This window comes from Mustela nigripes, chromosome 2 (genome assembly GCF_022355385.1).
Source record: "Mustela nigripes isolate SB6536 chromosome 2, MUSNIG.SB6536, whole genome shotgun sequence".
Classification (NCBI taxonomy): Eukaryota; Metazoa; Chordata; class Mammalia; order Carnivora; family Mustelidae; genus Mustela; species Mustela nigripes.
In genome coordinates, this window is record NC_081558.1 from 110,989,913 (window position 1) to 111,006,195 (window position 16,283).

General features: G+C 44.5%; 1 protein-coding gene across 4 annotated transcripts in view; it reads left to right on the forward strand.

Moving 5' to 3' along the window:
• Positions 1–2,341: 2,341 nt before the first annotated feature.
• The window catches only part of DGKG (diacylglycerol kinase gamma), a 210,199-nt gene continuing 196,257 nt past the window's right edge, over positions 2,342–16,283 (forward strand). For 3 of the 4 annotated variants that reach the window (XR_009402469.1, XM_059391334.1, XM_059391333.1), the window contains exon 1: positions 2,342–2,684. The gene's annotated coding sequence lies outside the window, so the exon portion shown is untranslated. The remainder of the gene's footprint in view (positions 2,685–16,283) is intronic. The other variant, XM_059391335.1, reaches the window with a different exon arrangement.

Consider the following 16,283-nt stretch of genomic DNA (forward strand, 5'->3'; position numbering starts at 1 on the left):
CTCCCTCTCCCTCTGCCTGCCACTCTGCCTGCTTGTTCTTTTTCTCTCTGTGTCATATAAATAAAGTCTTTTAAAAGAAAAAAAAACACCAAAATAACCATTCTCCTTGGTGCTTCTCCCCACCTACAGCCCTCCTTGCCTTCCATATCACTTTGCCCTCTGTTACAACCTTTCCGCGATATTTTCTTAGTGTGCAACCCAGGGGCGGGCTGTCTTCAAGCCCTCTGTCTACACAGGCTTCTCTGTGTTCACCCTGCATCAGGCCAGATCTTAAACTCAGCCCCACCCTGAGTTCCCCAGAGGAGTCCTCTCACAAACTAATTGAGGCACAACATTGTCTTTACAAATGATTGTGTTATAGGAAGTAGGGAAAGCAGAGACTTCACAGCCCTACACACCCCCCACCCTCCCTTCCCAGCAAACTATTTATGAATCTCTGCAAGTCCTACTGTTCTCCAAATCTTGGCTCAGGGGGTTTCTCTCCTTCATCTTCCTCAGTGAGCACCAGGTCGAGTCAGGCCTCCATACTCTATCTCTGCGTGGTTCCCACATTCCTTGCATCCGATGTATTCCCTTCCTTCTCTAAGAGGCCGAACCCCCTCCCTGCAAGCACGCACCCCCCAAATCCATCATAGTTCTCAGCCAAATGGAGGCTCTCCCTCAGTTCTGCCTCCTTTAGAGAGTCAAATGGACAGAGCAAGAATGTTTCTCTTATGACATGCACGTGAGTGTGTTTTCCTTCACAGATAATGCAGTTCAGAAGGCAAGGAGTGTTCTTCCACGTCCACCCAACCTGGCACTGTGAGAATACAAACAGCAAGCCTGTGAGAAGCCTTCTCCTCTACAGCGGACAGAGGCGGTTACAAGCCCTTTCTGTCTTCCGGTTCTTCTTTCTTCCCAAGGAAAACCCAGGACTAGAGTTAAGGGAAAGTGCCTGAAGACACAGTAGGAGCTTAACAGATAGTTGTGAAATGCATGAGTCAGTGAGTGAAACGGAAGCAGGATAAAAGAAAAAACGTCAAGAGCACCCTCACTAGGGTTGTAACAGTCTAGCTAAAGGGAGTCCTGAAAACCAACCAGGGTGACAGAACGAAATGAGAATAGTGAGTGATAGGGTGAAGTGTGAACACGGGGTTCTGGTATTGGCTCTGCCTTCACTGCCACATGGAACCTTGGGGAAATCTCGGAACCTCAGTTCCTCATCTGTCCCATCTGCCTGGCTGCAGATGGACCATGATCACCCGGGTCCTCAGAGCTGTCTGACATTCATGTTGGAGCCTTCTGCCCCAAATGCCCAGACACCCAAGTCCCCTCGGCGCCTCTGCATCTGCAGAAAGCTTTTCTTGGCTGCAGTCCTGACCCGGGGACCTTCACTGCCTGCCGGCGGGAAAGAATTCTCAGTTGTGGAAAATGGCAAATTCTACATATTTTACAAATGAGAGTCCAAACTCCGGATGACTCTAAATGTTGTGTGAAATGGACAGAAGTCATCCTGCTGGTGTGACACGCCTGAGATAGTGTCCCTACCACCACCACCAACCCCTGCTGACAGGCACCTCATGGAAAAGAAGCAGCAAGTCAGGGCGCCTTGGCCAGTGTTGGCCCTCATCCCTAACCTCTAACCCCCCGACCCTTTTCCGTGCTTTCTTACATTTTTAAAGAACAGACTGTTTGCTGTGCAGGAAAACAGTCCACAGTCGCCTAAAAGTGAAGGAGGAAGGGAATTAACAGCTCTTAGACCTGAGCTCTGATCCGGCCAACGCCAGCGGGATGCCATCTTCCCCACCACAGCAGCTGAGGGGGAAATCTTTTCAGACTGAGTAGTCACCAATCTCCTGCCACCAGGGCCAGAGCTGTCAGAAAATGGGCCCTGGGCACGGGAAGCGATTTAGAGGTTACACATCGAGTTCCCAGGAAATGGAGAGAACTTGTTGATATTTAATTTGCCTTTTCCCCCATCTGATTTGGTCGGGATATTAAGGCAGCCTAGACTTCGGCTGAGATGTGGAAATGCCCAGTGGGGATTCGTTTGTCAAGCAGTTGTCCTCTGTCCCTGGAGTCAGCTGGCCTCTGGCTCCCTAAGGCGCCCCCACTCCCTGGGCATCCTTCCCGAATCCCTAAGTCTCTGACTCCTCCTTCCGGACCTAAGCTCTATCGGGGAGAAGTGCCCGAACTGCGCGGTGCCCGCGCGCCCAAGTTGCACCAAAGAGACGCGTGGTCGCTGCGAGCGGATCTGCATTCACGCGTGTGCGGAAGGCGCGCGCGCGTGTTTGTCTGTGGCGCGTGTGTGTGCGCGCGCGCGCGGGGGTGCGGGGCGGGCTCCGCGCCCGGGGGCAGGGCTCCGCGGGAGAGTGGCAGGCGGACTCGCCGCGCGGCTAGGGGCGGGGCGCCGCAGTGCCGTAGTAGCGGGCAGCAGGGACGCACTGCTTTGGGGCCGAGGATCCGCTGGCAGGCGCAGGACCCCGGCTCTGCCTAGCCCCAGCGCGGCCGCCCCGGCCCCGCGGCGCCCTCCCGGGAGAGGGGGCTGCTTCCCTTCTTGAGAGGGCTACGCCGGCGGGAAGGAGCCCAGACCGCAGCCTCCGTCCCCCTTCGGTCTCTCGGTTCCTCTTTCCTCCCAAGTAAGGGAATAAGCCCCGAGGAAGGAGCGCCCCGGGGAACCGCGCAACCAAGTGTTGCATGGTGAGGTAAGACGGCCGCCCGCGCAGCGGAGGGGGCTCGGGGCTCTCGGGCGCCGGCGGCCGCAACTTGGGAAACGAGGGCAGAGCGGGAGCCAGTCGCGCGGGCAGGGAAGGGAGCCTCGGGCGACGCCACTGTGCCCACCCCGGCGCCGCCACCTGCCGCAAAGCCCCTGTGGGAGGAGACGCCCCGCTGGAGGGCTGGGGACGCGGGACCGGCACGGGTGGGTCATCGACTCCCTCTTCAACTGGGAAGACCTTCCACGCCCCAAAGGTGTGCAGGCGGGAGGCAGCCTTGCTCCCGGCACTTGGCTCCAGCATCTGGCCAGATTTTCCCCTTCTAGACATACTTGCTTCCTTGGTAGCCTTCGCGCGCGAGGGTGCCCAAGGGCGGCGAAGAGCAGGGACACTTTTCTTAACGTCTGGCCGCCAAAGCCTCTGACGGTCTCTCGGGGTTCCAGGACTTCGGGACAGTCCGCAAAGCCTCTGAGCTAGGGGAGCTTGAAGGGAGGCTGGCGAGAACACAGACACCTTGGGCAAATACAAGCCAGGGAGGGAGAGGAGGGTCGAGAGAGAATATAAAGCTGACCTGTTTGGTGAGTCACAACATGTGTGCCCGTGTATGTGCGTCTTGAAGGGCGCGTATCTAGTATCACCTGTGGGGCTTTCCAAAACTCCACTAGTCACCTCACCCCGAGTATTCGGACCTTTTCTTCCTCTGGATGGGTGGGCTAGAATTTGCGGAGGGGGCCCGCGGAGTTCTGGAAGGCCCTACAGGTGACTCTGCCGCGCCTCCCCTACGCCCGCCATCGCTGCAGCGGAAAGCCTGGGACAGGAGTGAGGAGGCGTCTCCAGATGTGAGCGATCCAGCTGCGGAGCTCAGCGTGGCGGGCACGACTCCCCCTCCCCACCGCCGAGGGTCTGCGGCAGCGCGCGGTGATCGGTGGCTGCGCCGCAGTGGTGCGCGGGAGAGCTGAGAACCCGCCGACGCGCTGGCGGGCTGGCGCGGCCCGACCCGGCCGGCTCCTAGGACTGCATTAGCATACGGTGACCTCGCCGTCCCAGGAGGGCCCGGCAGCGCTCTTTGTCGTTCTTTCGTTTCAGGGTCTGGGGGGCACCATCTTGGGTCTGGAGGTGTGCACCGGCGGTAGAAACTGATGAGGGGCAGGGGTCAGGACAGAGGGCTGGGAACTGGCCCTCAGGTTCGAGTGGGGAGAACCAATCCGTGATTTCGGTGCCTGGGATGCTTTGTGTAAAATACAGTCCCCAGAGCCACTTGCTGGAGCACAGGGCACCCTCATTGTCAGTGAAGGACATTAGATCGTCAGGGCAGTTGTCATCACGCTTGGTCACGTACATATACGCACATATGCACACACCCCTACGTTTGGGCTTTATGATCCTCTCATTCCAGGGAAGTGTCCTAATTAACGTGGGAAGGGACTTTGCGGCGGCTTGATGTGTTAAAAAGGGCTGGACTTGCCAGAGATTACATTCTGCATATAAATTATATGCATTAAATAAAGCAGGTGCAACTAAGCTAACTTCCCTCTTGTACTCCTGGTCTAAGTCTTCTCTTTGCGGGTCACCCTGAATGTTTATGTGTCTGGGTAGGGTTTATGTGTAGCACTCTAGGCATTATCTCAGGTATTTCTGGGAGGGGTGCCAGTAGAGGAGTCTTCCCACCTTACACTTTTAGTTCAGTGTTTGGATCAGATCAATCAAACATGGGAAGAAAATGATAAATAACAGAGCATCTTCAAATCTAGACTCTCTGAGATAGGAGAAATCCCTTGGGACACCAGTTCCAACTCCCCCTACAACTCTCCACAACTTGCCACAGAGCACTTTCAACAGGTGGCACCCAGAGGTCCCAGCTCTGCACTCTGAGGCGCTGCCAGGGGAGAACCCACAAAGTACTAACTCTTCCCTCTCCTGCTGATGCTTGGGGGAGGAGGCTGCCCCCTGCTCCTGCTTTGGAAGAAGAAGGGACAGTTGTGGTAAAATTCTTAAAAAAAAAAAAAATCGTATTGTATTCCATCGTTACATATACTTTTTTAGTGTGAAAATCATTTACTGTTGAATGAAAAAAAAATGGGGAAGTTGGTAAGTGTGCAAAGAATCAACCACCACCCACAATTCGTCCACCTGATTTCCACATTGTTGCTATATTGGTATATTTCTTTTCTTTCCTTTTTTTTTTTTTTTCCCTGTGATCATGTAACCTATAGTGAGCCTACATTGATTATCTACTAAATGTATGTTTTATGTGCTAATTCTTTTATATTCATTGTGTCATTTAATTCTCAGAAGACTCTCTGAGGCAAGTATTATAGCCAACCCCACAGAGTCAGGTGACTTGCCCCTCCCACACAGCTAGTAAGTGGTAGACCCAGGATTTAAACCCAGGCTGAGTCCTGAGTGATTGCCTGTCCTCTGTAACTATTGCTTCTCTGCTCTCCCTGTCCCCCTCAGTTAGTGTTAATAGCCAAAGTCGTTCACGAACATCATTTTCATGGCCATATATTATTACACCTATTTGCCATTTAGCAACTACAAATAACTTGGCATACATTTCCAAATACTTTGTTTGGATAGATTCCCAGAAGCAGCATCACTGGGCCACGGGGCATGAATGTTTTAAGACTCCTGATATATAGGACAAGCTGCTTTTTGAAAAGGCGACACCAGTTTACATTTCTATCCATCAGAGGTGACTCTGACACAGTCAAAGCAAATGACCTCTACAGACTCAAATAGACCAGGGCCTCCTGCGACCAAACAATACCACCCGAGCATCCCCCTGGCCTCCTGGGAGAAAGAATCACAGGGATCATCCAGCTTTATACACACCCCTGTGCGTATGGAAACCATACAATATAGAACCGTACCTGGTTTCATGTGAGCAATGGTCAGTGGCAGAATTCTCTGGCTAGATGTCACATATTAGCTTTGGGCAAACCAAACATTATGTAAAATACACAAAAGTGTGTAGGATCCCATTTCTCCATGTATGTCAAGAGAATAACCCTTACTCCTATTAAAGTGTATCACTGTCACAGCCAGATTCAGCCAGCCCAGCCAATCCATAGCAGCTTCTTCACACACTGGCCATATTCACAGAGCCTTTTGTTTTTACCAAGGAAAAGAATTCTACAACAAAATCACAGTGGGAGTTGATGTCACCTTGTATGTAACAGAGTTCATCTGTCTCCCTACCCCCCACCAAATCAGTTATGGTTAGTGACTACTAATAAAGCTCTAAAAAATAAGGTTATATACACCATCCAAAAAAAAAATAAAATGCACCCAGGTAAAGAAGATGCGGCTGCAGAAGAGCAATGAAATTAAGCAATACAAAAAAGACACAAAGGGGAAGGGTTTGAAGACAACAAATTGGCCCTAGGCTACGAGTTTTCTCTAAGACAGTGTTTGCTCCACGGCCACCTCTGCCACCAGCCCTGGGTCTCATGGCCCTGGAATATAACCTGTTGTTGTAAATTGAATAAATTTACATTTTGGCTCCCCTCTCTGAAATCTATTCAAGACTCTGCTCAGATCTTAACCATCTTTCTGGGGAGCCCTCCCGGCTTACCCATCTGGGTTAGAGACCTCTCTCTGCTTCACCCATAGCACCTGTGCATACACTTCCCTCACTATGGTGAATGCACTGCTCTGCATAGCCCCCACGAATCTGGGAGCTCATTGAAGGTACAGCTCTCACCATACCGTGGCTCCAGGGATAGAACTTATGCACCACAAACAATTGAATGTGGTGAACGAACAAATAACAGAATTTTCCAGGTGGTGTCCTGGGTGCTTTATGTGCATTTCTCTCTCCATGCATTTTTATTTGTTCAGACTAGGCAGCCTCAGAAATGTACCAGGAAGGTATCTAGAGCTGTGCTATGTTCACATGGGACTATTTCCATTTCATGTGATTTATTAAAATTGGATAAAACTGAATGTTCCATTCTTCAGTCACGTCAGTCCCATTTGCAGTACTTAAATGCCATATACAGCTAGCACATTAGAAAATGCAGATGCAGAATATTGCCATTGGAGTAGAAAGTTGGTCTAAACAGTGGTGGTTGGGTTGTGAGCTTGGTGAGGACAGGAGATGTGAATCCACCATATTCCCTAGAACCAGCCCAGTACCTGGCCTAGAGGAGGGTAGGAGAGGGGAGAAAGCAAGCAGAGGGATTCTGGGTAAATAAATGGAGTAGTAACATTAGATATACTATCCACTGGTCTCCTACTTTGTGCTCGACATAGTGCTATATTTTGTATATGCATTGCCTCACATAATCTTCACATCATTCTGAGTCTGGCATTAACCCTGTTGTACAGACAGGAAAACTGAGTCTCAGGGAGTCTTAAGTAAATGCTCATGAAGTTAGAGGCTGCATTTTAACTCAGAGTCTTGTGATTTCAGAGCCTGTTCTCTTAGGCGTTTTTCTTTCCTGCCTCTGTTAATGTCGTATGTGGTATTGGAGATGTGAACCGCCATCAGCTTGACTTCCCAGGGAGCCAAAGAAAGGGTATATTTGAAGGCTTCCTGAGGGAAATAATTGGTATAATTTGCAAGTGTTAGTGGCATTTCAAGAGTGCAGAATTTTTCCTGGGCGCTCCAGAGGCCCTGTCCCTGGGTGAGTGACAAGGGAGAAAGGAACCCACCCGTATTGTGGTCTGACCAGAAGGCCAGAACTGAGGAGGGCAGACCAGCCAACCACCACCACCCAGGCTTCTCAGAGAGGCCTATCACCAGCTCTGAGAGAAATACTGGCTTGGCTAGGATCTCACAGCCAGTTCATGGCCCAGTCCAGCTCCTGCCTCCCTAGCCAGTGCTCTTCGTGCTGCTCTGCCCTGCCCCATACATCATTGGCATCAGTGTCTTCACTATCGTTGTCATTCTTCTTTTAGTTTTCCCTGTCTTTGTTCTTTCTTTCTTTTCTTTTCTTTCTTTCTTTTTTTTTTTTTTTAAGATTTTACTTATTTATTTGAGAGAGAGAGAGAGAGAGGGAGGAGAATGTCAGAGGGAGAAACAAACTTCCCATGGAGCCGGGAGCCCGATGTGGGACTCGATTCCGGTTCTCTGGGATCATGGGATCATGACCTGAGCTGAAGGCAGTCGCTTAACCAACTGAGCCACCCAGGTGCGTCCCCCCATCTTGTTCTTAAAGAGTAAAATACAGAATTTCAAGGGCAACTGAATTAGTCCCAAGTAGAGATTATTACCTCCTTCATTTTACGTTTCATATATATTTTTTAAAAACTCTGTAAGGTTGAATTGGGAATCTAAGCCAATAGTAACTGGTGAGTCTAGTGCCAAATGAAAAAAGCCAACTCTTTTTCAAACTTCCTCTCAAACAGTAGCACCTGCAGCACACCCCCATGTGCTACCGTCGTACAGATGCTACCTGGGACGTGAATATAGAGCCCTTGCTTTTATCACTCATTTCGTCCTGTTCAACTCAACTCAGTCACTCATTTTGTCTTGTTTAGTCTCTCTTGCCAACTTGACTAAATATTTTTAGCTTTGATTCTGTTATCCAGTGTATTTACTGTCCCTTCCAGCTGGCCTCCTGTCATCCCCAAATCTGACGAGTGTGACCTCTTCAACTATGTCATCAATAAAAATGATGAACGTCACGGGAATTCTGAGGCATGTCACTATTTGCTCTCTCAAGGTAGATGTTCATTCATTAAGTAAACAGCAGCCTTTCAGAAAATTTATTCAACTTTTCCTACCATTACGCGGCCCATATTTCTTCAACTTTTTCAAAAATTCATCAGAGGAATCTTCTCTAAGGTTCTGATTAAGTTCAGATACTTTTTATCACTGGCATTTCCCTGATCCACCTGCCAATTATGTTGTCAAAGCAGTTATTTTGCTAGTCTGACATAAGCTACTTTCAGTTAACCCTTGTTGGTTCTTAGAGGGCACAACTTTAGTCATAATGTCTTATTCCACATCTGTTCCAGAATGTTCTCTGGGATTAATATCAGCCCCTCAAGTTAAGAAATTTTCATATATTATTTCTCCCATTAAAAAAATCACAACTGTCTTTGCCTTGGAGGTGATGGTGTCCATCGTAGTGATGGTGGTGGAAACGATGGTGGTTGGCAGTGAGGATGGTGGTAGTGGACCCCTTACTTTGGATTCTGAACAGATTAAGGAGAGTGGTCTGGTGATATCAGTTGCATGTTGTCTTAGCACTCTGGGGCATTATTCATTTAGGCCATAACACTAGATTAGTTTGAGGCCGATAAAAGCGTTTCTATCATCATAGAAAATGAAATGAGGGAAGCAGCCTAGAGAGTACCCATTCCAGGGCTTTGTCTTCAAGCGTGGAATCCTCTTCTTTCTAAAGGTGAAGTGTCCTGCATATCTGATAGGAACTGATGTCTCCCACTCTTCCCCAGGGCACAACTCCAGCTCTTCATCTTCATTTCTGAAGAAGCACAGCCTTTGTTTTTTTGTTTTTGGGGGGTTTTTTGTTTTGTTTCATTTTTTTAAAGAAATGTCCACTTTCCTCTTGGAATTAACCTCTGACGTCATTGATGCCTCAGTGAAAATTCAAGATCCTTTCCTGGTATTGTGATTTAAAAGGAGAACGTAACTCGTTTTCCAAGTGGGACATGGAGCCAAAATGTCTTCAAGGCAGGAGAGGGGCACAGAGAGAAAAGGTTCAAGTTAGAAAAGATTTTTTAAATTAATAAAAATCATGAGAATAATAATCATCTTTTGGATGTGTACCACACTTAGAAGATAACAGGGGCTCATATTCATGAGATCTCCTGATTCCAGTCATGATTGTGAGACAGCACAGACATCCCTAGCCTTCTTTCAGCTTTGGGGTGAAAGGAGTCTAGAAGAGTCTCTTGTGGCAAGACAAGGGATGACAGGTAAAACTCAGTGGTACATCGCTGCTGACAACCCCAGACCCATCTGCCCAGCTGGCCATTTGGGCCTACCATGCTCTTCTAGTGGTCTACATGGAGAGTTGGGTCCTCACTTAAGGCACAAACAATATTTCATCTACACAGAAACTGAGTTTTCACTTCCCTAGTGGCTGATTAGATGTGAAAGTTCCAAGTAACCAGAGGTCAGCAAGGCCACTTTGACCCTTAGATGCTGAAATGCTTGAAATGTTTGGCCCAAATATTTTCATTCCTTCCTGTATTTCTCCACTTCTCTGCTCTGGGACAGTGGCCCACAGCCCGTTACCAGCTGCCTCAGTGCCCCTGCCTTTCAGTTAAAGTGGAGCCAGAGAAAGCTCTTTCAGTCTCTGAGAGGGCCAGAGGATTCCTTCCAAAATCCATGAAGTCCAATGCGAAGTGGGTTGGATGTTCTCATCCAGTTTCCCATTCTCTCAAGCCAGATTGTCATCAATAAGTACGTTCATGATCCTCAGAATCTGACCCCAGGACACCCACTGGTGGAAGTTGGTCCCCTCCATTTTCTCATACATGGATGTCCAGCAGCCTTTGGCTGATCACAAAGTGATCTTGCCCAAGCATTAGGAAGTGAGTAGTTATATGTTCCCACAGCTGGAGAAATTTCCACTTTGCTCCAAAGCTTCCATTGTTCCTAATCTGTAAATCATGCAAATCATGGCAAATACATTCTTGAGGAGATTCACCCAATCATTTGACTAACATTAAATCAGCAAATATATACTGAACATCCCCTCTGTGGTGGGCAGAGGAGTAGTTTCTGGGAACAGGACTCACTGCATTTCCAGGAGCTGGATGGGACAGATCCAGAAACAGATACCATGTACCTTTATGTTTAGATGAGATTTGGAGGAGGGTCACCTCTCCAGCCTAGGAAGGTATTAGACCAAGGAGGTCAGGCATTACTTTTTGGAGTAAAAGAACTTCAGCTGAAATTTGAAGGATGGGTTGAAGTGAGGAAGTGGATGTGGGCAATACAGCCTGAGTGTGGGTAATGGAACAGCATAAGCAGAAGCTCAGAAGGATTCTTGTCTCCAGTTCAGTGTTGCTGGAGCAAAGCCATGATTCAAGAAATGCTGGGAGATGAGACTGGAAATGTGGGCAGGAGGGGCTTGCCGTCAAATAAAAGAATGTGGATCTTTCCTGGTAGACAGCAGAGGGCCACTGGCAAATTTTAAGTGGGAACTGACATGTCCAGATTTTAACATTAGAGCAATCCTTCCAATTATAGCGTCAAGAGGGGAGAAGACAAAAAGTGGGGCTGTCCACTGAGGGGTTTCCGTGGGAATTTAGGTAATATGAGGACTGAACAAGGTGGTACAGAGGGAAGGACAGAATCAGGAAAGAACCTGTAATTAAGTGGATGTGAGTATAGTGAGGGAGGCAGATGAACCAAGGGTAGCTCCCAGGCTTCCACCTGGTGTGCCTGGAAGGGTAGTGGTTCCATTGACCACGAGAACCAAGAAACAGGATAGGGTTAAGTAATGAGTCAGTTTGGGATATGTTACATTTGAAGTGTCCGTGAGAGATCCAGGTGGAGATGTGGATGATAGATGAGCTCTGTGGCTAGAAACCCAGATTAGGGAATCATCACTCTAAGAGGTAGGTGAAACCACAAGAGCTGATGAAATCATGGGAGTCGATTTTCATTTATCTTGATATATATGTACTGCCAGTGTCTGAAAGATCCATGTCAAGGAGACCCGTGTCTCTTCAGGAAGGGAAGGACGTTTCTCACAGCACTGAGAGTCTGGGCTTGATAGACAAGCTGTGCCAGTAGCCATCTGCTGACTCAGCTAGACCTTCAGTGTCCCTTCTGCCAGGTGCATGGTCAAGGGTGGATTGTTTTTTTTTCCTGAAACACTTCTTTTCCTCTGCTGCATTCGAGCTTCACAGATTTATAATCAAGGTCCTCTTCTCCAGACCAGTGGTTCTCAACATTGGTTGAATATTAAAATCACCTGGAGAATACTGCAGCCCTAACAGTTCTGGGTTCCACTCCTAGAGATGCTAATTGAATTGGTCTGGGGTCAAGGCTGGGCCTGAGGGTTTTTTTTTAAGGATCCTCAGGTGACACCAGCATTCAACAGAGTTAAGAACCACTGCTAACCAAGAAGTTCCCTCAGTGATTCCTCTATGGTGTTTTTAATTCCTTACCTTCTCTGGTAAATCCTCAGTGCAGTAGGTTTTCTCTAAAAGCCCTCTTGAGCATGTCAGAACCTACACTGGACACTGCACTCCAGTCATGATCATGTCTGCAAATTATCCCTGTCTTTGCATTCAACAGTAATTTCTCCCTCATGCCTGAGAGGCTTCTGGGAAGCTTTGTTAAATATCCTGTCTCTGAGCTGCATAAGTAATATACCTGTCAAAATGACTTAAGAATCACCTGCTATGACTTCTGAAACTTGGTTAGTTCCAGGGAATCATTGCTTTCTCTCCCAAGTTCTCACAAGGCAGCCCTCAATCTCGCAGTTCTTGAATTTTGATTTTTGCCTGGTGACTTTCCCATCAGAAATTCTGATTCAGAGACGTGCAGTGGTGGCCCAGAAGCAGCATTTTTCACCAGCACTCAGGGTGATTCTGGTGCAGGTAGACTGCCTTTAAGAAATACTGTGTTAAAAATGGGAAGTGAAGAAAACACATTTAACTCATGCCTACTCCCCTGATTTTTTATTGAATTGATCATATTAATAAATAAATATTTGAGGATATTTATTATAGTACTGACAGACAGAAAAGGATACCAGTGTAATCCACATGTCAGAAATTTTGACAGCAGTCCATGATAAAGAGTATTGGGGGAAGGCTCAACTAACCCATAAATCACCAGAGTGGAAGGAAAAGTTGGCCTACAGATGAAAAAGAAGGAACTCCTAGAAGAATTTTCACTTGCATCTCTAAGGGTAGAATGACAGGGACTACAAAAAATGGGAGAAAATTATTTGCAAATTGTATATCTGAAGGTGGGTTGATATTCAGAATCTGTAGAGACCTCAATAAGCTCAACCAAAACCCCCCCAAATAATCCAATTAAGAAATGGGCAAAGGATTTGAAAAACATTTCTCCAAAGAAGATGCACAAATGGCCAATAAGTACCTGAAAAGGTGCTCAGCATCACTAATTGTTAGGGAAATGCACATTAAAACCACAATGAGATACTACTTGGTATCCATTAGGATAGCTATTCTCAAAAACAAACAAACAAACAAACAAGAAAAAGAGAAAAACAACTGATGGCAATGTGAGAAGTTGGAACCCTTGTGCACTGTTGGTGAGAATGTAAAATGGTGCAACCACTATGAAAGACAGTATGGTGATTCCTCAAAGAGTTAAAAATAGGAATATCATATGAGCCATCAGTTCCTTTTCTGAATATATACCCAAAAGAATCGAAAGCAAGAATACAAAGAGATATTCATTCACTTAAATATATAGCGGCATTATTCACAATGGCCAAAAGGTGGAAGCAACCAAGTGTCTATTGATGGACAAAGGAATAAACGGAATGTTGTATATGTATAACATACATGTTGTATATGTATAACAGTGGAGTGTTATTCAGCCTTAAAAAGGAATGATTCTGATGCATGCTACAACATGGATGAAACCTGATGACATTTTGCTAAGTGAAATAAACCAGTCACAAAATGACATACACTTATGGTTTCACTCATAGGAGGTATTTAGTGTGGTCAAACTCCATAGAGACCGAAAGTAGAATGGTGGTTTCCAGGAGCTGGGAAGAGGAGAATGAGGTGTTATCATGTAGTAGTATAGAGTTTTAGTTTTGTAAGATGAAAAAATTTTTGTGAATGGATGATGGTGGTAGTTGCACAAAAGTATAAATGTACTTAATGCCACTGAACTGGATACTTAAAAATGGTTGAGTGGTAAATTTTCTGTCATGTTTATTTTACCACCGTAAGTAACCATAAATTCTATATTAGGTATATTTTGCCACTATTTTAAAACATATATAATATTTTAACATATATCTTAATATATTTTATATATGTTATATATATGTTAAATATATAAATACTGTATGTATCTGCTAGCCATGTTGGTGATGGGAAGCACCACCTCAGCATCTCAATCATGTTAGTTTCTCCTCAGACACACCCTGGCCAAAACACATGGTGATGGGCCATGGGACTCACTCATAGTCAACACATCGTCAAAGCTCACAAAAACAGTATTTAGTGGTTCAGAAGAAGGAAGACATCTAAGAATGTGAAACTAATTTCTCCCTGTAAAATGGACACTATTAAAAAAAAAAAAGAAAGAAAGAAAGGTCCAAGTTCTATTTACAGAGATTCCAAAGAATGTAACAGGAACTATCAAAAGAAAGCAATCTGAGATTAGGAAACTTTCCTTTCTTTAAAATAAAAATATTTTGCAGAATTAAAAGCATGCAATGGAAGCATGGACATTAGGACAATGCAGAGCAATAAAGATGAGTATAAATTCTCACAGTTTTGATAGAAAATACATAAAGAAAGAAACCAAAAGGGATTCCTGGGTAGCTCAGTCGATTAAGCAACTGACTCTTGGTTTTGGCTCAGGGTCCTGGCATTGGACTGGAGATGGGCTTCCTGCTCAGTGGGGAGTCTGCTTCTCTCCCTCTCTGCCCCCTTCTTACCCCCCCCCACATACTTTCTCTTTCTTCCTCTAAATAATCTTTTTTTAAAAAAAAGAAACAAAACTAATGAGTGAAAAAGAGGAAGCTATTTCAACACATTAAAATATTAAAATATGGAATTTTTTAGGAGAATAGAAAATGGAAGATGAGTTATAACAAGTATAGAGAAATATTTTTATGATTTCAATTCAAAATACTCATTGTGTACCAGGGAAAATTAAAGATACGTTCTGGTGGATGTTGTTAATTTATAAGATTTATAAGAATCTATTGGTGTGCAATCGGGAAAAGAAACAGTATTTTTAATAAGCATGTGTCAGATATTTTGTAGTGGTAAATGTTAGAAGGAAGTTGATACATAGCTATGGAGTTTTAAGGTAATAAAATTGTGACCCAGAACTGTATTCAGTACCACATGAGGGGAAAAAAAGATATTGTCAGACAAAAGAAATACACAGAAAGTAGACCACCAAAATCATTTAGTGGAAAAAGTATTCAAAATATTCTGATCAACAGAGAAATTAATGAATATTAAAATTGGGGGATGGAGATGATGTGATATAAAAGATAGATAAACAATAAAATCAGAGCAGATTTAATGTTTAAACTTTATTAATTTGGTTATGAAACAATGCAACTGTCAAAAATAGTTCTTAGTTAAAAAGATAGATAAGAAATTTAATGATAGTAATCTGGATCTAAAAACTCAGATTACTCCAGAAAAACAAAAATGCTTGAAGTACTAAAGCGCTCATTTTGTGCTGAGAGACATCAAATACTAAATACATTTTTAAAAGAAAAGAGAGTAGATGAATATAAGAGTAGAAATGCCATATTTAACTTCAAAATTAGGAGAAAGATTTGGACTGGTAAGGCCAAGATTAAAAACTAATAAAGAAAATAGCAAGGGAACATAAAAAAAGAAAGTATAAAATAAGACGGTAGAAGTGAGGTCAAACGTGTTATCACATTAAGTGTGAATGGCTTAATTGTTTCTATTAAAAGACAAAGAGACATGGATCGGGCAAAAACTAATTCTAAATATATGCTGTTTAAAACAAAGTGGGACAGAAAGGAGAGAAAAAAAGGAAAGACAAAAATATACCAGGAAAATGCAAACCAAAGGAAGAAAGGAGAGCAATATTAATATTAGACAAAGTAAAATGGTGCATTAACTGTGGCTAAAAGATATAATCCATTAAAAGGCATGCCCTCCATGAATACTTTTATTCTAAATAATATAAATAGTAAAATATATAGAATAAAATTGTCAGAACATTCACAGTGGGAAACAACATATTTCTATCAATCTTTAATACTTTGACAAAACTGAATGAGTATGTAAAGAATTTTAAGGATATAAGGAATTTGATGCAATGGATATATATGCAATGGATTTCACATTCTAGAGTGAAAATATATATCTATATCTATAGATATAGATATATATCTGTTAAAACATTTATAAAATACTGAGAAATTTTGATCATTTTGTAACCCTTGTGATGCATTCCAAAAAGTAGAAATTGTCCTGGGACCAAGAGGAAAATAAAATTCAAGTAGAATTTCTCTAGGATAATATATTCTAGAAAGTTGATGTAGCCTAGGATGTGTGCATATCCAAAGTAGAATTTCTCTGGGATAATATATTCTAGAAAGTTGATGTAGCCTGGGATATGTACACATCGACCTGCCACTATTAATTCAACATTCAGTGAGAACAAGACTAAAAACCTTTATTTGACAAGCATCAACCCTGTAGAATGCTTCCTTCTCTAAGAATGAGTAAAGAGTAAAACAGATAGGAACTAAGGAAAACACAAAATAAAGGAGCAAAGAATAGCAAACAGAATGAAAATAAATGAGCTCCTCCAGCTGGACCTAAGAAAATATTTTAGGAGACTGGAATGCTTTTAAGAGGGCAGGAAACCATGGCCTTCACAAATCAGAAGAGAATGAAAGCAGGCAGAGATGAAAATGAAATGCAGTATGCAGAGGTACA